Below are 20030 nucleotides of genomic sequence, written 5' to 3'. Positions count from 1 at the left end.
AGGTAAAAGGATGTTAATCCAAAGTCATATTCCAGCATTGTTTCAACAGCTTTCTGAAGAAATTCCTAAATCCTACTGTAACCTTTAATCAAACCTGGAAATATGTACTTGCTCTAAGCTTGGTAGGGGGAAGGAGTAGGAGGTATTTTAAAGAGAAAGGAGAAGAAAACCCAAAGAGACTATTTATAAAGTTAAAGGTTATAAGATCAATACAAAGGTATACACTAATTAACAAGTTAGTGGAGTTGTTTTTTTCTTTTCTTTTCTTTTTTTGAGACAGTTTCACTGTGTCACCCAGGCTGGCACAATCTCGGCTCACTACAACCCTGTCTCTCAGGTTCAAGTGATTCTCCTGCCTCAGCCTCCTGAGTAGCTGGGACTACAGGCACGCACTACCATGCCTGGCTATTCCTTGTGTTTTTAATAGAGACGGGGTTTCACCATGTCATCCAGGCTGGTCTTGAACTCCTGACCTCAAGCAATTTGCCTGCCTCAGCCTCCCAAAGTGCTGGGATTACAGGCATGAGCCACCCTGCCCAGCTTGTTAGGGGAGTATTTATGTGCTTCTTGCTTAATAAACAGTTACTGGCTGAGAGGATTGCGTGGGCCCAGGAGTTTGAGACCAGACTGGGCAATACAGTGAGACCCCATCTCTACAAAAAGTAAATGTTAAAAAATTAGCTGGACGTTGGTGGTACATGCCTGTAGTCCCAGCTACTCGGGAGGCTGAGGCAGAAGGATCACTTAAGCCATTGCACTGCAGCCTGGGTGACAGAGCTAGACCCTGTCTCAAAATAAAAAATGAAAAAATAAACAGCTACTAAGTGCCTGATATATGTTAGATAGTGTACTAGACTCTGGGGATATCCAGTTCAATAAAGCCCAATTCCTCATGGAAATGCACAGCCTAGCTGAGAACACTCAATCTGGACCATACTTGAAGAGATCACTTTATCAACAAAATTACTAATCTTCACAACCACCCAGCAGGATAGGTGTTATCACCACCTCAAGGCTGAGGAAACTGGGACTAGAGAAGTTAATGACTCACTTGAGGTTGCATATTTAAGAAAAAATCTTGACCCCAAATCATTCTGACCTGGAGGCCCACGTTTTCTTTCTTTCTGTTTTTTTTTTTTTTTTTTGAGACGGACTCCACCTCCTGGGTTCAAGCAATTCTCCTGCCTCAGCCTCCTGAGTAGCTGGGATTACAGGTGCCCCACCCAGCTAATTTTTTGTGTTTTTAGTAGAGATGGGGTTTCACCATGTTGGCCAGGCTGGTCTCAAACTCCTGACCCAGTGATCTGCCCACCTCGGCCTCCCAAAGTGCTGGGATTACAGGTGTGAGCCACCGAGCCCGGCCAAGGCCCACATTTTCACAAGATACCATACTGCCTTCCTAAGAGAAAAAGCTGTCTCGAATCAGCCTTACCGAAATTCATTCCTCTTTGAAACATGTGAAGTATGTGATACAATGCCTATGAATTTGCAATTACTAAATGTGGTCCATTTGCTTATCAAAGGGAACCAAGAAAATGGAAATAATGGTCCCTGCCTACCTGGAGCTTAAGGTACTATTTACACATTCGCGTTTGAAGTACCCTGGGGTAAGTAGGATTTCATTGGATTCCCCATTCATTCCTGTGTTATTATATACATATATTTTAATATATATAATACATATATAATTAATTTTAATGTATATTAATACATATAATGTTCATTCAATGTACCTGGCTCATAACTCCCACAGCCATTGTTGGTCTTTTGTTATATGCTGTGTGTGTTAGGCCTCAGGGCCAAGCCTCGGGAAACAGAATCTCTCTCCTGCCCTATCCTTATCTGCCCCAAGGCAGGACTAATCTCCACCTTTCTGATTGTGGGTGTCAAGAGCCTCCCCACAGAGGGTCCCACCCTGTACACTGGGGGAAGAAATGGTGACATCATGAAGCTTCCATGAAAACCCAAGAGGATGGGTTTTGGAGAGCTGAACCTGTGGGGGCTGACAGGAAGGTGAAGAAGAACTCACATGTGCTAGGAGGATGGCACAGCTCAACTCCTGGGGACAGAAGCTCCCACGCTTGGGACCCTTGCAGACCTCGCCCTATATACTTCTTCATCTGGCTGTTTATTTGTATTCTTTAAAATATCCTTCTTAATCAACCGGTAAGTGTGTTTGTCAGTTCTGCGAGCTGCTCTAGCACATTAATCAAACCCAGAGAGGGAGTGGTGGGAGGTCCAGCTTGAAGCTGGTTGGTCAGAAGTTCTGGAGGAACCCTGACTTGCAACTGGTGGGGCATGGAGAGGGTGGTCTTGTGAGACTGAGTCCTCGGCCTGGGGACTCTGACACTGTCTCCAGGTACATAGGGTCAGAACTGAATTGGAGGACACCCAGCTGGTGTATACTGCTTTGTGTGGGGGAGAAAAACCCCCACACCTTTGGTCACAGAAGTCTTCTGTGTTGATGTTCGTTGTGATGGTGTGAGAGCAGAGGAAAAAGGCGGTTTGAGTTTTTCCCAAAGCAATCCCTACACTGTTTTCTTTGCCCCTTAGTTCATGTCTAGTAAAATTAGTGAGTGAAGATCACACCCAAGTATGGTGGGAAAACCAGCAGGATTGACCTCACCTGCTTATTGGAAATGCAGAATCTCAGGTTCACCCCAGACATCCTGAATTCAAACTGCATTTTAATAAAATACCCCTAAGTGATTCCGAGGCACTAAAGCTTGCAGGCTGTTTAACCTGGGAGAAATGCGTTTAATAACTCCAGTAGCTTTCTGCCCAAAGAGGCTTGCTTCTGACCCTGGACTGCACAGGAGTGGAGATGAGGCAGAAGGGACGGGAGCAGGAAGGGGGCGGAGGGGATGGGGACATCTGCAATATGCATATTCACACATAGGAGCATTACCTCCAACAGCGAGAAATATTACTGCCCACAGATTACTAACTCTAACTTCTCTCAAAAGATTGAACCATCCCTTTACTACCAGGAGAAAGAGAAGCTTAAGCCAGGCTTTGCATTAGATGCGTCCTATAATATAGCTGAAGCTTCCCAGTCCTGCTGCTATGACCTACAGTCAATGGAAGCCCCAGATGTCATAGTTCAACCAATAAGTGCCTCCTTTTAAAGAACAAGATATAAAGGTCTTTCCAGCATTAAACTGGAAATGCCACTTCCTCCATGAAGCCTTCCCTCATTCCCTTTCAGTTCATTTCCAGTTCTGTGCTTCTATAGCATGTTGTTTGTATTTCTATTACCCCATTGGCCCTCATAAAGGGCTGCAGACATACTTGTTTTCTCTCCTGGATTCAAAGGAACTTGAAGGAAAGAATTGTCTGAGGTTTACCTTCTCATTCCCCCAATATGTTGCATATAAGGAGTGATCTACTTTGTTTAGTTAAATCACTGTCGTTCCCTATGGTGGGTGGCTGACTTCAATGTGTGACCTAGAAAATCAGAAGAAGTGATCAAAAAAGAAGCAGAGAAACAAGATGCAGAGAAAGAATACATTCTGATGGCTCCATTTAAAAGGACTCCAAGCTGGGGGGAAGAAAAGACATGAGATGTGGCAGGTGACATCATCTGTGGCTTTAGGGTTTCACCTTCCCATGATGTGGCCAGTCAGAAGCAAGGAGTTTCTTTGACTTAAGAGCTGATGTCAAGGAAAGGGAATTTATTAGAACTGGTGTGTGAATATCAGAGAGACTAGCTAAAAGCTAGAGTGGAAATGGGATTAGATACCAGGAGTGAATACTGGGAGGATAAAAGGGGCCGTGATATGAACAGCACCCCAGAAAGCAGTCCCAGGGAGATGGACTGTGCCCTCTCACAGAGGCAGACCTTGCTCTCACAGCAATGAGGGCATAACAAACAATTCTAGAAAGAGCTCAACATTTCAGAATCCCACGAACTAATGATGTGGTCCCACCCAAACCGCCTTATCCAATCTAGACCTCAGTTTCTCCTTCTGTCACTGAAGGGGAACAACAAAGTTATCCCAAAGCACCAGTCACAGGACCACTAATGTTAATGTTGTTTGCTCTGAGCTAAATGTTCACATGTAACGTTCTCTAAAATAGATTTTGCATTTATTTCAACCCCAAGACAAACAATCTATGAGAGGGAAAGGCCATCCGTGGAAAACATTAAACATGAAACCAATGATTACATCCCTCTGAAATGTAGGACACTGGGAGCGAACCTAATCTCCAAGATGTTTCCACCCCATTTGCCCTGGGCTGTGTAATCAGCTTTTCCTCTCAACACCCGGATAAATGCAACTTGCCGGCTGCCACATTTGTCCTAATATGGATGCTATTCTGTCATCACCCCCAGATTCCCTGAAAAATACTTAATGGCATCAAAATGGCGATCGCTGCAACAGATCCAGGGATCTCAGGTACAGAAAAACAAGGGTTTTATGCTGCTACATTGTCACTCAACATGGGTTCATAACCTGAGAAAGGGTAGATCGGTCCGGGGTAAAGTCAGAACTTAAATAACAATTAAAATCCTCAGACTGCCAGAATAATACTTCTTCAGATTGAGGGAATTCATTGTCTCTGATGCATCGTCCATACTTATTTATATCCCAGCTCATTCTGAAAAGGATTTGAAATGACAAATTATCTTTGAAACATTGCAACACGTAGGTGAACGTTGTGGAGGCTGATAAAATGTTTGCAGACTAACAGGATTTTTTTAACTTGCCTACAGAAGTCTTAAAAATATCTTAAATGCCACCTGAAGCACCATATGGAGAACTCACTCTCACTTAGCTACAACCATAATTGCATTTATGCTGTCGTTTTGTACAAAGAAAGCAAGAACTTGAATCTCAAACTGAAACCTTGAAATCACTCAGATTTTCTGAAAAGGCTTAGATTTGACTCAACAGGAAAAGTCATAATGATTATAGATCTCTTGAATATCGGGGAGTAGAGAGGAGAAGAGTGTGAGGGGTTCGTGCCGAGAGATACGTTCTTGGACACTGCAGCAGGACTGGTACTCGGTACAATGCTACTGACTTGTCACTAGCTGGCAAGAGAGGCTTGGTGTGCCGCTTTCCAAGGGTCATTTGCTGAGTCACAGAAGCCACCAGGCTGCATCCCTGAGGGCAGGAAAGAAATAACAGCAGGCTTCTAAGTCACCTGCTTTGTGAACAACCCAAAGGTAATGCTGAGGGAGAATCTCCCCAGAGGCGGCAGAATTTCAGACACTGCAGCGCCATCGTGTTCCATGGCAGAAACTAGCTGCAACGGTAGCAGTCAGAGGAATCCCAGCCAAAGGTAGCAGGCTCTGCAGAGACCAGCTGCAGCCTCCAACAGAAAGGAAAAGCTTTTCTTTCTTTCTTTCTTTTTTTAATTTTTTTAAAACAATTATACGAGTATCACATGAGCATTATAATTTGAAAAAATACAAGAAAGCACAAAGGAGAAAATAAAAATTGATGGTTCATTTATGCAGTCAGCAAGTATTTCTGGAGCTCCTTCTGTTACCAGGCCCTTTTCAAGGCACTGGGGATGGACAGAGAAGCACAAACCTGCTCTCTTTGAACTTATAGTCGCGAAAGGAGACAGATAAATAATCTAATCGCACAAAGGAGAGGATCACCATTTCCTCAGCTAAACACCACAAGGAAAATAATGTGTCTCTAAAAGCAGATTATAAAGGAATCTACGCTGGGCCCGGTGGCTCATGCCTGTAATTCCAACACTTTGGGAGGCTGAGGCAGGGGGATCACCTTAGGTCAGGAGTGCGAGACTAGCCTGGCCAACATGGTGAAACCCTGTCTCTACTAAAAATACAAAAATTAGCCAGGCGTGGTGGTGGGCACCTGTAATGCCAGCTACTTGGGAGGCTGAGGCAGGGAGAATCACTTAAACCCAAGATGCGGAGGTTGCAGTGAGCTGAAATCGCGCCACTACACTCCAACATGGGCGACAGAGCGCGACTCCATCTCAAAAAATAAGTTCAATTAAAATTAAAGGAATCTGGCCAGACTCAGGGGATTGGGAGAAGGGAGTGGTAGTCTGAGAAGGCTTCCTGAGGAGGTAACCCTAAACTGAAATCCGGAGAATTAGTCAGAAGTGAGCTGAAGAGCCACCCAGGTAGAAAGAATATCATGCAGAAGCTCCCTGAAAGGAGGGAACATGAGGTGTGTTGAAGAACTGAGAGAATCCGGTGTGAATAGACTAACAGGAGCTGGAAGGAACGAATGAGACATAAGCCTGGAGAGGTAGACAGGAGCAGACCGTCTTTAAAGGGCATTGCCAGCCTTCATCCATGTCCTTTCTACTTCAGATATTTTATTTATTTATTTTAAAGATAAGATCTCACTCTGTCACCCAGGCTGGAGTGCAATGGTGCGATCACAGTCCACTCAAACTGAGCTCAAGTGATCCTCCTGTTTCAGCCTCCCATGTAGCTGAGAACTACCAGCTGCCACGCCCGACTAAGTTTTTAATTTTGCGTTGAGACAGGGTCTCACTATGTTGTGCAGGTTGGTCTCAGACTCCTGGCCTGAATCAAGCCACCTGCCTTGGCCTCCCAAAGAGCTGGGATTACAGGTATGAATCACTGTGTCTGGCCCCAGATATTTTACTTACATGTATATATGAGCATATATATATGCGTATATATGTGTGTCCATACCATATGTGTATATATGTGTATACATACCATATGTGTATATGTGTATATACATACCATATATGTATATATGTGTATACATGTCTGTATGTGCATGTATATAGTTTAACATTACCATCAAACTGCCCAATTTTCCTCTAGTATGCACCAATTTATATTCTTGCACTATATAAGAATGTCACTTTCGCTTCACTTCCAACAGCACTCATTATCTTTTTTTAAAATTAAACACTTACGGGTTTGTTTGTTTGTTTATTTGTTTTGAGATGGAGTCTTGCTCTGTCACCCAGGCTGGAGTACAATGGCACAATCTTGGCTCACTGCAACCTCCAGCTCCCGGGTTCAAGTGATTCTCCTGCCTCAGCCTCCCAACTGGCTGGGATTACAAGCCTGTGCCACCACGCAGTTTGTTATTTGTAATAGAGACGGGATTTCACCATGTTAGCCAGGTTGATCTCAAACTCCTGACCTCGTGATCCACCCACCTCAGCCTCTCAAAGTGCTGGGATTACAGGTGTGAGCCTGTAATCCCCACCTGGCCCCCATAAATTAAACATTTGATAGGCAAAAAGTGTATCATTTAAGTTTTCATTTAACAGTGAACAAATATTTCTCAGCCATTGTTTTCTCACTTGCTTCACAGAGCAGGAGTTTTCTTATCAGTGAAGTAAGTACAATATTGTTCATGTGAGTGGAATAGTCTCTCTGTTGAAAACACCTTTTGCAAAGGCTCAGCCTCGGTATGTAATGGTCCCTTATTACTCATCCCTGAATGAAGGCATTAAAATATGTGAGCAATCCATCAAATTAGCGTCAGCCATTAGCCTTAGTTCAAATTAAGGCATGAGATTCATCTCCTCCTGGCAAATCACATAGTATAGCACTGAGGGAAAGAGAAAAGTCTGCTGAGACTTTTTGAGATGAGAGAAAAGGGTCAGATCTGGGCTTGACAGGAAATGCATCCATATGAAGGAGGTAACGAATGGTGGGACCCAAACCAGGGACGCGTGAGGAGGCTTCATGTCAAGGGAAAGGGGCGACCATTGGGAAAGTGAGGCAGCAGAGAGGTGGGTTGAACCTCAGTTTGACAGCCTCACCATTATGCCTCGTCAGAGCTCTGTACCTTTGCATGCAGCATGTGGAAAGACTCACTGGCCTCTCATGTATCCCGAAGTCCCTTATGCACAAATGGGTTTTGATCACCAGAAATCAGGACTGTGATTGAGGGTGTGTGCAGATTGCAAAGATTTATGCGGAAGTCGTATGCGGTATAAATGACATCCCCTGGGACTGAAATCACACAAGAAGGCTGGCAAAAGCTGTATCTGTGAGGAGGATTGGAGAAGTGTGGAAGTGGGGCAGGGAGGTTTACCTATTTTCAGGCACTGGAACACCAGAATCTTCACAACAATGGTCAGAAGGGATTCAGCCCAGAGAACTTGCTGCAACACCACTGAAGTAGTTGTTTATTTAACTTGAGGACTCGATGAAATGATGTCGAGAAAGATTGAAGTCACAAAGCACACCAGCATTGAGTTTGACATACATTTTACTATCTAATCCATATGCCACAAACCACACATACGGTGTGTTTCCTATGTAAATTTCCAGTCCAGCTCATTAAAGAGGTGGGCAGGACTATCACATGATCACATGTTCTTTTTTTTATTTTTGAGATGGAGTCTTGCTCTGTCCGCCAGGCTGGAGTGCAGTGGGGCGATCTCGGCTCACTGCAAGCTCCACCTCCCAGATTCACACCATTCTCCTGCCTCAGCCCCCCCGAGTAGCTGGGACTACAGGCGCCCGCCACCACGCCAGGCTAATTTTTTGTATTTTTAGTAGAGATGGGGTTTCACCGTGTTAGCCAGGATGGTCTCGATCTCCTGACCTCGTGATCCGCCCGCCTCGGCCTCTCAAAGTGCTGGGATTACAGGTGTGAGCCACCACACCTGGCGATCACATGTTCTTTATTGTGGTCTTCGGCAGAGGCCTCTCCTTTCGTCCTGCTCATGTTCTGTAGATGACCTTCTGTGGGTCTTAGTTCCATGCTGTAATGGCATGTCCAAGTCCAGCTTCAGGGGCATGCAACCTGTGCAGTCACACAGGCCCCAGGCATAGAAGGGCTCCACACTTTGTTTAATGTTGCCATCTTGAAAGTTTTTTTTGAGCAAGGGGCCTCATGCTTTCATTTTATACCAGACCCCACACATTTTGTAGTTGGTCCTAGTCATATCTGTTACCAAGACTTTTGTTTCCAATAGTAAAAATTCCTAGAACATTCACAGTATAATTGTGTGGGAAGGTGAATATGTCTGAAACCAGGGTTTATGTCTTACTTCTGCCACGTCCTAACAGTGTGTAAGTTTTGAGATACAAGAGCTCTCTAAATCTCAATTTTCTCACTTGTATCTAACTCATAATTTGAATTGTCTTTTTCAGAAAATATTCATGCTGGCCGGACACGGTGGCTCATGCCTGTAATCCCAGCACTTTGGGAGGCTGAGGCAGAGAGATCACAAGGTCAGGAGTTCAAGACCAGCCTGGCCAACATGATGAAACCCTGTCTCCACTAAAAATACAAAAAAATTAGCCAGGCATGGTGGCGGGTACCTGTAATCCCAGCTACTTGGGAGGCTGAGGCGGGAGAATTGCTTGAACCTGGGAGGCAGAGGTTGCAGTGAGCCATGATCATGCCGTTGCACTCCAGCCTGGGTGACAGAGCGACTCCATCTCAGGAAAATAAAAGAAAGGTAAAAAGAAAATATTCAGGCCAGGCATGGTGGCTCATGCCTGTAATCCCAGCACTTTGGGAGGCCAAGGTGGGCGGATTGCCTGAGGTCAGGAGTCTGAGACCAGCCTCGTCAACATGGTGAAACCCTGTCTCTACTAAAAATACAAAAAAATTAGCCAGGCATGGTGGCGGGTACCTGTAATCCCAGCTACTTGGGAGGCTGAGGCGGGAGAATTGCTTGAACCTGGGAGGCAGAGGTTGCAGTGAGCCATGATCATGCCGTTGCACTCCAGCCTGGGTGACAGAGCGACTCCATCTCAGGAAAATAAAAGAAAGGTAAAAAGAAAATATTCAGGCCAGGCATGGTGGCTCATGCCTGTAATCCCAGCACTTTGGGAGGCCAAGGTGGGCGGATTGCCTGAGGTCAGGAGTCTGAGACCAGCCTCGTCAACATGGTGAAACCCTGTCTCTACTAAAAATACAAAAAGTTAGTGGGGGGTGGTGGCAGGCACCTGTAATCCCAGCTACTTAGGAGGTTGAGCCAGGATAATTGCTTGAATCCAGGAGGTGGAGATTGTAGTGAGCCGAGATTGCACCATTGCACTCCAACCCGGACAACAAAAGCAAAAGTCTGTCTTAAAAAAAAAAAAAAAAAAATTCAGAATGTGACAAAGCACTTAGCATCTGCTTGGCACAATACATGAAGAGATTATTGGCATAAGATTACATACATTTTACTTTTATTTTGTGCATTTATTGTGCTATTTAGTGGAGACTTTGCTCTCCTCCAACATGGTCAGTAAAATATTTGACACTAATTACCATAATAACATTTTGTCTGATTGTGTGGTCCTTCAGACCCGCATCCCTCTCTGTCTCCTTAATCTGCACACTTTGTTATCTGGTCAGTGACTATTGAGTTCTTCCCCCTTTGTGTTCCTTTCATTCAGTATTCTGCATTCTTTTTGTGGCCATGAGAGGGCTTTTATTCTGAAATCTTAGACAGAAAGAATAACTCCCTGATTTGAATCTAGGTTAAAAATGGATTCTGAATTCTTTTTTTTTTTTTCGAGACAGAGTCTCGTTCTGTCACTCAGGTTGTTGTGCAGTGGCATGATCTCGGCTCACTGCAACCTCTGCCTCCTGGGTTCAAACAATTCTTCTGCCTCAGCCTCCTAAGTAGCTGGGACTACAGGCATGCGCCCTCACACCCGGCTAATGTTTGTGTTTTTAGTAGAGACGGGGTTTTACCATTTTGGCCAGGCTCGTCTCCAACTCCTGACCTCGTGATCCACCCGCCTCAGCCTCCCAAAGTGCTGAGATTACAGGTGTGAGTCACTGCATCCAGCTGGATTCTGAATTCTTAAGGCGTTCCCGCTGTCACCCACGTCGTTGCCATCCCATGACAATTTTTATATAACACCATCAGGGATCAGTCCTATCCACGGCAGTGTTACTGGTTAACCAGTTCATACCCCAAAATGTGTAAATCTGGACGTAGGCTTCATTTAAAACATTTATATGAGTGTGTGCATGCACACACAAATGCACAGATAGATGAAAATAGGTGTCAAAAGAGAACAAAAATTGACAGCCAGAACTGCTTCAGAAGTGTTCTGATGTCTACATCTCACATTGAAAAAATTAGGATGGACTGATGGATGGGCACAGGGAGGGATAGATATGTGATAGAGAAAACATAGCTGAATGTTTTCTACAGAAAGCAGGCAGTAAGGACGTGGGTACTCATTATATATTTTTTCTTCCTTTCTGTACATTTGAAAATTTTTATAATAAAATATTGCAGAGGGAACGGTAGCCAGTCATGTATTATTTACTTAAAGGGTCTGCTAAAAATCAGGAAATGTCATGAAATCTAGATTTTTATCTTTTCTTAATCTTTTTTCATCTTCCCCCCTGCCCCACCCAGGCTGAAGTTCAGTGGCACGATCTTGGGTCTCTGCAACTTCCACCTCCCAGGTTCAGGCAATTCTCCTGCCTCAGCCTCCCAAGTAGATAGGATTACAGGTGACCACCACCATGCCCAGCTGATTTTTGTGTTTTTAGAGACAGGGTTTTGCCATGTTGGCTGAGCTGGTCTTGAACTCCTGACCTCAGGTGATCTGCCCGCCTCGGCCTCCCAGAGTGCTGGGATTACAGACATGAGCCACTGCGCCCAGCCTAGATTTTTATATTTCTATAACAAAAATCTAAATTCTGGCAATACCGAGTTGACATGCCAATAGGTAGTTGTAGCTAAGCAGCAGCTACCTTCGCAAGCAGCACGAGCTCACGAGGTTTCCATTGTCCCTCCACTTCCTATCGTATCGCCTTATGTCCTTTCTGAGTCACGCATTTAGATTTCCCACCTGAACCCCCTAGACATTTGAGTCTCAACCCTTGTAAATATACTCATGTCAGAGGATTGGTTATGGGATTACTCTTCTGATAAAAGTATTCACCTCACAGTACATTTTCCAGCAATTTTTGACATGGAGCCTTTAAGGTTCTCCCTCAGCAATGTCTAAACATTTCCTGAAATTATAATGTGAAATATTATGCCTGTGTCCTTAGGCTGGAGTGCAGTGGTGCAATCATGGCTCACTGCAACCTCAACCTCTTGATCTCAAGCCATCCTTCCACCTCAGCCTCCCAAGTAGCTGGGAATACAGGCTTATGCCACCATGCCTGGCTAATCTTTGTATTTTTTGTAGAGACGACGTTTTGCCATGTTGTCCAGGCTGATCTCGAACTCCTGGATTCAAGAAATCCACCTGCCTCAGCCTCCCAAAGTACTGGGATGACAAATGTGAGCCACCATGCCTGGCACCCAGAGCTTTTTATTAGGTTCTCAAAGAATTCTATGATTCAAAAATAATTAAGAATTACCATAAGTTAAGGAGCTGTAGTGGTATATTTTAAATGATCCAAATAATGATTTTAAAATGCCACTCACACATAACCAATCATGTACACTGTTATCCTGGATAACAAGACACCTATATACCTATATATCCATTTTAAAATCAGAATGGGTTGTGATCTGTGTGTGTGAGTGTGAGTGAGTGTGTCTAGTTGGTAAAGTGAGATTTATTGAGGATGAAAGGCCAGTGCATATATAGTCCACAGACACTCTCTGTGATCCCAGCATTAGACATTCTCTTTATATGCATACATAAACGGCTGGTGATCTCTCCATTTCTGCTTTCTTTGCCATATTAAGCTCTTCAGTTCTGTCACTGGCAGTCCCCTGAATAATTTCATCCCTTTGCTTCTCATTTTATTGCATCTAAGTACATCCATAAAAGTCATAATCTGGAATCATATGTAGACGATGAGTTCCCAAAAAAAGACAATTGGCTTTTTCAAAGTTCTAGTGGCAGAACCAAGACAAGAACTTGTATCTTAAATTTAAACATAACTTTTAAGAACTAGCAATTCTTTACTTAAATAAGCCGAGTCTGTGTAAATCCAACAAATGGATAAGACTCCAATATATGACATGATCTAAGGCTACGGCTATAACCCAGATACTCAGGGGGGTCTTTTGACATAAGTGCCAAGTATTTACGTACATTTTACAAGAATGACCTCTCCTTCTATTCACCTACCAACTTGGTAGCTGTGGCCAGAAGAAACTGATAACCAGGGCCATATAGAACCACAAGGTACCCGGATTAAGACCTGAAGCTGCGCTCCCCAACCTTATCTACCTGTTCCTCCTCCAAACAGCTATCTACCAAGAAAGCTCACTCTTTCGGGACTTTTGGGAGGTAATTAGGATGATACAGGGTCATCAGGGTGGGGTTCTGTATCAGTTTGTTCTCACACTGCTATAAAGAACTACCTGAGAATGGGTTATTTATGAGGAAAAGAGGTTTAGTTGACTCACAGTTCTTCAGGGTTAACAGGAAACATGACTGGGAGGCCTCAGGAAACTCAGTCACGGTGAAGGTGAAGGGGAAGCAAGCACCTTCTTCTCATGGTGGCAGGAGAGAGAGGAAGAGAGAAGGCGGAAGTGCGACACACTCTCAAACAACCAGATCTCGTGAGAACTCACTGACTATCACAAGAACTGCAAGGGGAAGTCTGCCTCCATAATTCATTCACCTCCCACCAGGCCCCTCCTGACACATGGGGATGACAATCAGAGATGTGATTTAGCTGGGGAAACAGAGCCAGACTATCTCAGGTCCCCATGATGGGACTGGGGGATTCATAAAAAGAGGCAGGGAGACATGAGCTGACATGTTCTTGCCCTCCTACCATGTGATGCACTCTGCTATACTGTGATGCAGCAAGAAGACCTCACCAGATGCCACAGCCAACTGGCCTTGGACTTCTCAGCCTCAACGACTGTGAGCAATATAAACCTCTATTCTTTACAAATTACTATTCTGTGGTTCCTCAAGAACCTTGGATGTGCCTGGAGATAAACCTGGTGCAACTTTCCTCTTGGCCTTGAGGATTGGCCTGTGGTATTTAATTATAGCAACAGAAAATGGACTAAGATATTCCTATTGATCAGACTCCCTTTCATAGTCAAGCAGAAGCAAGAAGATGAAATTGGGGTTTCTGAATTGGGAATCTGAATCTTATCTGAGGCCAGATAAGTCATTGTTTTGAGTCACTGTCCTGCGCATGTAGAAAATTTAACAGCATTCCTGGCTTCTGTGCACTAGATGCCAGGAGCACCTTTCATTATCCAAGCTGAAGACCAAAAATGTCTCCAGACATTGTCAGATATCCTGTGGGTGTGAAATCATGAGTGGCTTTAAATTATTGTACCATTTAATCTTACACTAACTCTTTGTAAAGTTCAGAGACAAAATTCAAGATAAGGCCACAGAACCTAGACTACAGCAAAGGTCTTTCATTTCCGAGACCAGAGTTTTATCCACCACACGAGAGCTGCCCCCAAACAAATGCTAAAAGGCTACTGGGCCAAAGTTCTTCTGATTTTTTTTTTCTGCAGTGCCAATACTGCATCTTAAAGACCAGGACACACATTAAGTCCTTCCAGGTTGCTGTCTTCTTGATGGTACTTACTGCTTTAGTAGCTCAGCTTCACCTCAGATAACCCAATTCACTCACCAGCACATACCACTCCTACCACTCCTACTTATTGGATTTTTGGATGGATTTCACAATAGGTCTTCTTTAGGACAAGCTGTTCAGCCTGTTTTTTTTATTTTTTATTTTTTCTTCTCAGTTACACAGAAGCATCTAATGCCTGAATACTAGAGTCCTGTAAGATCTAAGGATGATCCAAGCCAGGAAGAAGACAATGTTAACTACTGAGCAGGGAGTTATGATTGCCTGTGGATAAGGGGAAACGGGAGCAAGAACAAGGCACCCTTGACAGAGATCTGATCTTTCCTTCCATCCACAGTTGTTACAGGGTATTGCTGCGCCCTCCAAGCCAGCAGGTGGTTTAGTTTTCTGTTCCAGTGAAAGGAGAGTGTGTTTGCTCACACAATATTGATAGGCCAGCTGTTATTACTAAGTGCGATCATTAACAAAAATACAATTCATTGTGTACCATCAACTCTCAAATAGTATGTCTCAAAGGACTTTTTTTTTTTTAAAGGCCAGATTCACTTCTGGAGTGGAGCTGGGCCTAAGGTTACCAGATGTCTCTGCAAGTCATCTGCATTTATCATCTTCCCTAGTTCAGCCATCTGGCTCACATGCTGGAGCAGAGACTCATGGACTCCTTGCCAGAGGTCGTGTGACTTGAATATCCATATCTTACACAAGTCTAGGAGAAGAATTGATAGAAAGCTAGTCTTCACCCTTAGAATTCTTTACTTTCAAATTTTATTTCAGAGATTTGCATATCATTGATTTAGGGCAGCATTTTACCGGTAATTCATCCTGATTATTTAAACTACAAAACAAGGATAGAAACTTAAGCATTTTGTCTTGACTATATGAAATATATAGGAAAACAGGAGGGATGGAGAGGAGGCCCCTTCTTTTGTCTTTTTCGATAATTTCCCTCCATAAGCCAGTTGGCTTATCTTTGGCAAACTAAAGAGATTAAGCTAGTTAACATAAGTTCTTGCCATCTGATTGAGTTCTTAGACAAAATGGCTGGAGAGGCTTATAAGTTTTCAAAAGCCCCCACTTAAACAAATTTACATAAAGTAATAGTACATGGAAACTTCTTAAAATCTCTTTTATACTGTGTATATGGAAGATTAGAAAGTCACACCATTAAATTTTTACTGCTAGGCAAATATTATTTGATACAATCTAAATCACCCCTCCTTCCTTTCCCTTCATCCTCATATTAACATATAAGGACGGCCAGACATGGTGGCTCATGCCTGTAATCCCAGCACTTTGGGAGGCTGAGATGGGCAGATCACCTGAGGTCAGGAGTTCGAGACTAGCCTCAACATGGAGAAACCCCGTCTCTACTAAAAATACAAAATTAGCTGGGCGTGGTGGTGCATGCCTGTAATCCCAGCTACTCGGGAGGCTGAGGCAGGAGAATTGCTTGAACCTGGGAGGTGGAGGTTGTGGTGAGCTGAGATCGTGCCATTGCACTCCAGCCTGGGCAACAAGAGCGAAACTCCGTCTCGAAAAATAAATGAATAAATAAGGACAATGTCTGCATCTGATCTTTGGGTTTTCAGGAACCTGGGATCTGCCTGGAAATAACCCTGGTGAAACTTTCTTCTTGGCCTTGAGCATTCAGTACCACCAACAATCAGTGGCCCAGCTGAGCTGGCAAATCCAGTTGGAATTTCATTCAGCTGCCCCAAACCTTTCACAAACCAAACTCTGAAAATGGACCCATCTGACTAATTTGAAATAAAATCATTTGAGCAAAAACCAGCTACCCAGAATTATAAGCCTAAGAGGACAGATGTGCCACTATTCAATTCCATTGGTTAGAACTAGTCTTAATCCTTTTCTCCTTTTGTACTTAATTTTTTTTTTTAAATGACTTTTCAACTTTAGCTAGAAAGAAAAAAAGTCCGGGCATGGTGGCTCACTCAGCCTATAATCCCAGCACTTTGGGAGGCCAAGGTGGGCGGATCACCTGAGGTCAGGAGTTTGACATCAGCCTGACCAACATGGTGAAACCCCATCTCTACTAAAAATACAAAATAAGCTGAGCGTGGTGGCACATGCCTGTAATCCCAGCTACTCGAGAGACTGAGGCAGAAGAATCACTTGAACCCGGGAGGCGGAGGTTCCAGTGAGCCAAGATCGCGCCATTGCACTCTAGTCTGGGTAACAAGAGTGAAACTCTGTCTCAAAACAAAACAAAACAAAACAAAACAAAAAAAACAAAAAAACCCAGTAACTGTAGGTCAGTAATTACGGATTGCACTAGGGCTTAGACAATTAATATTTCTTTGGGATGGGGTTGGCAACATAGGGGGAATAGTGTTAAAAAAAAAAAAGCAGCTGGATGCAGTGTCTCACACCTGTAATTCCAGCACTTTGAAAGGCCAAGACAGGTGGATCAGGAGTTCCAGACCAGCCTAGCCAACATGGCAAAACCCCGTCTCTACTAAAAATACAAAAATTAGCCAGGCATGGCAACACATGCCTATAATCCCAGCCACTCGGGAGGCTGAGGCAGAAGAATTGCTTGAATCCCGGAGGTGGAGGTTGCAGTGAGCTGAGATTGTGCCACTGCACTCTAGCCTGGGCAACAGAGTGAGATTCTGTCTCAAAAAAAAAAAAAAAAAAGGCATTTCCTAGGACCCTCCAGAAGCAGTGTTCTCATCCAGAGAGCCTGAGAAAATAGCCTGTCAATTAAGATTAATATCAGAGCACATAAAGGATAATGATTTCATTAAATATTCAATTATAAGCCAAACTCCTTCTATCTGGTGGGAAATACCTTCTCAATCTCACAAAGATTTTGACATTAGAGAGTAAAGGACAAGAAGAAGTACAGACAAAATAAGCTTGTAAGAGTAGCATGTAGAAGATTCCTGTCATCTTTGTGAAGTGGGACAGAAAATCTAAGGAAAAGAGCTGGAAGTTGAGTTTTCATGTATTTTTATTTTTACCTTCAAATCAAGTCATAAAATATCTTACTTTAGTTGTCTGGGAAGATAATGTAGTCCATTCCCTTGACTTCGACCCATTCTGGATTTTTCTTGCAGTTTTCTGTATCCAGTTGTCTCTGTTTCCATTTTTAGGCAAATGGTATATGATGTAAGATTAACCTTCTCAGCCACATTTATGTTTCTTTCTCTGCACCTCACACTTATCCATTGTGTTTATAAAGATGTGATTACATTGATTTGCTTTAGACCTTTTATCCCATGTTCTATTTTAAGGTTTCATACATACACAATAACAACAAGAGTAAATTTCCGTAACAAATTTACTCAAAGACTTCCTGTTCTTATTTTCTTTGCCTTTTATCTCCAAATAAATCAACTACTGTATAGTTTTCATTTTGCTGGAGCTTAACATCTAAACTCTGATCACTAGTAAAATATGTATACTCCTGACTGTGGATCTTTGGCTTCTTCCTATACCTCCCTTGAATTTGAACGAGGACTCAACATAATCGTGACTATCATCATGACATTAATTATGGCTAATATTTGTTAGAAACCAACTGTCTGCCAGCCACTATGCTTATTGGATGCGAGAATCTGCCATGGGCCTTGAGCATCCCTGTATGTTCTTGCTATGAATGGCGAGCTCTGACCACTCTCAAGCCAGGCCTTTTCTCAAGGTTGTGTTTGTAGTAAGCAACCTTGAGGGATGAGGTAATGGCTCCTCTTGGAGAAGAAGGAGGCATTTGTCCTTACTCCACAGTACTTACCATAAAATGGTGACTCCTCAAGCTTAGTGTCCCTCTGCTGTAACTCAACCCACTGTGTGTGCAAGCATCTATCACAGGCTTCGTGTTGCCTCCTTAGGACTTAGGAGGCAGAGAACCAGTGCAAATGAACATGAAGCCCTGGCCACTGCTTTTGCGGCAAGTAATAAAGTCCTTTGTGTCTGCCCTAGAAGTCTCACACCTTCTGCCGGCATCCTGTGGCAGGCTAACTTGTTAGCTTCTAAGTAGGCTAAAATTGCAGACCCTGCCTCCACAGTTCCTGATCAAGATTCATACAGTGATCATCACAACTCATTCTCACAAAGCCCCCATGAGACCCTTATTTTCCACTTGTCCAAAGTTGTCAATACTCTACTGACAATACTTTCCTTCATTACTAAGTCTGGGTCCCCTTGTTAGTTCTCTTATCAGCACCCTAAACTCCATATGCTTCCCCTGCAAACTCCAGGTAAAACCCACAAAGCTGATCCAATCCCAGTGAAACTTCTCCACACCTGTGCTGTTGAGAGCAGCCCTGCTATGTGTGGTCACTGAAATCCACAACATCCAGACTCAGCTGAGCCCTTAAACCACTTATGATTTTCTTTTGCTTGTCCTTGGGCAGTTCTTCCTCTCATTCATCTCAGGTGCTAAAACTTCAGTCCCTTCTCTAACTCCTAGGTTACAATGTCGTATTTCACAGAAAGCATCGAGATTCCCAGGAAATAACTCCATCAACTCCCATACACACAGCCCTTAAAGGTGTATCTGTGTCCCCCTTCCCCACCATGACCCCCTTCCTTAAGAACTCAAGCTGTTCAAATGTCACCCCAAGCCCACGCTTTTTTTTTTTTTTTTTGAGATGAAGTCACCCAAGCTGGAGTGCTGTGGCCAGATCTCAGCTCACTGCAAGCTCCGCCTCCCAGGTTCATGCCATTCTCCTGCCTCCGCCTCCCGGGTAGCTGGGACTACAGGCACCCGCCACCTCGCCCAGCTCGTTTTTTGTAGCTTTTAGTAGAGACGGGGTTTCACTGTGTTACCAGGATGGTCTCGATCTCCTGACCTCGTGATCCGCCCGTCTCGGCCTCCCAAAGTGCTGGGATTACAGGCTTGAGCCACCGCGCCCGGCCAAGCCCACGCTTTTGATCTACTCTCTGCCTGTTCATCTTCATTCAGCTTATGCTTGAATTACCCTCAGCATAGAAATGTTCTCAAGTCTCCTAGCCTGAAAATAGAAACCTGTTCTCCAGGCTACTCCCTTTGGAACTCTTTCCTCATTTCTTCCCTTTTCACAGTCAAGACTACTCCTCCCCACCTCTTCACTGTCCACTCACTGCTCTACCAGGTGTCCCACACTTTGTGCCACAGAAGCACCCTGGAAAAATGCAACCAAGATCTCCTAACTACCCAGTCCAGTGGATCTCTTTCTTCTCCACACATCTAAGTCATAAGGATGAAGGGAGGGAAAGGCTAAAGGTGAAGAGGAGCAGAACTGGGTTGAGCTACCCAGGTTGAAGGACGTAACTAGCTAGTGGTAACCTTGCAGGGAGTGGCCATGAGAAGAAATGCCCTGATCTCACTCTCCTTCCTCCCTCTTACCTGCTCCACCATGGATAAACTCAACTGAAAGCAGGGAGCCCCGTTTATCCACTTCATACAAGCCAACCTCCAGGTCTAGAGAGAGCAGGGTGGAAAAGGGTGAGTGCCGGTTGGGAGAGCCCATGTCTCCTAAATCTTATAATCCCTCGAAGCACACAGCACAGCACAGCACAGCACACTGTGTGGCACTGTGTGGGAAGATCTTAGCTATATATATGTGTGGATGTGTATATATATACATA

Source organism: Trachypithecus francoisi, unplaced genomic scaffold (genome assembly GCF_009764315.1).
Source record: "Trachypithecus francoisi isolate TF-2019V2 unplaced genomic scaffold, Tfra_2.0 Lachesis_group3, whole genome shotgun sequence".
In the NCBI taxonomy this organism is placed as follows: domain Eukaryota; kingdom Metazoa; phylum Chordata; class Mammalia; order Primates; family Cercopithecidae; genus Trachypithecus; species Trachypithecus francoisi.
This window is presented reverse-complemented; position numbering follows the sequence as displayed.